Source organism: Mus caroli, chromosome 6, assembly GCF_900094665.2.
Source record: "Mus caroli chromosome 6, CAROLI_EIJ_v1.1, whole genome shotgun sequence".
Taxonomy (NCBI): domain Eukaryota; kingdom Metazoa; phylum Chordata; class Mammalia; order Rodentia; family Muridae; genus Mus; species Mus caroli.
This window is the reverse complement of record NC_034575.1, coordinates 82,077,005-82,078,227: the sequence shown is the minus strand read 5'-3', so window position 1 is coordinate 82,078,227 and position 1,223 is coordinate 82,077,005.

Here is a 1,223-nt window from a genome sequence, read left to right as displayed (position 1 = left end):
TGCATTGGCAGCCTGTGAGATCCCACTGATGTTGCAGGCATTTTTGCTCACTCAATTTCTAAACTCATGTTGAAACCCAATCACACATAAATATTGGAGGTGGTGCCAGCTGTCACCCTGAAAGCCCAACAATGCCTGGCCCTTCTTGAGCAGGGACAGAAGAGCTCTGGAAACCCCAATCAGAACTGGACACTGCAGCTAGATAACCCCAGGGGGACAGATGCACTTTAAAAGTTGATTTTCTGATTTTCAGATTTGCAGTAAGNTAATTTCTCAACTCCAAGTCTTTTGAGCATCTCTGTCAGCAAGTGGCTAGAGGGAAGGGAGACAGCAGGCAGCAGGTGCCCAGTACTTTGTTATGGAGCTTCTAAGATGGTCTCAAGGGTTCCTGTCCTCCTGGGATTCATCCTGAGCTGTTGGCAGTACTGATTTGCCTCTAACCTAACTTTTCAGCTAAGATGGTGGGATGGTGTCAGTCTTGGAGTTTCTATTGCTTCGAAGAAACACCATGACTAAAAAGCAAGTTGTCGAGAAAAGGGTTTATTTGGCTTACGCTTCCATATTGCAGCTCATCATTGAAGAAAGTCAGGACAGGAACTCAAACTGGGCAGCAGGAACCTGGAGGCAGGAGCCATGAAGGGGTGCTGCTTACTGGCTTGCTCAGTCTGTTTATAGAACCCAGGGCTACCAGCCCGGGGCTGACACCACCCACCATGGGCTGAGCCCTCCCCCCACTGATCACTAATTGAGAAAATGCCTTACAGCTGGATCTCATAGGGGCATTTCCTCAGCGGAGTCTCCTTCCTCTCTGATGACTCTAGCTTATGTCAAGTTGACACACAAAACCAGCCAGCAGTGTCTTAAGGTTTCTATTGCTGTGTAAAACACCTTGACCAAAAACAACCTGAGAAGGAAAGGGTTTGTTTCATCTTACAGCTTGTAGTCTACCATCTAGGGAAGTCAGGGCAGGAACTCAAAATAGGAACCTGGAGGCAAAGGCCATGGAAGAGCACTGCTTACCTGTTTGCTCCCNATGGCTTGCTCAGCCTGCTTTCTTATACCACCCCAGACNGCCTGCCCAGATGTGGCATCAAGCCCAGTGAGCTGGGCCCTCCCACATTACTTATCAAAAAAGGGGGGGCACAGACCAATCTGGTAGGGACTTTTCTCAACTGAGGATACCTTTTCCCAAATGACCCTAACTTGTGTCACGTTGAATACCA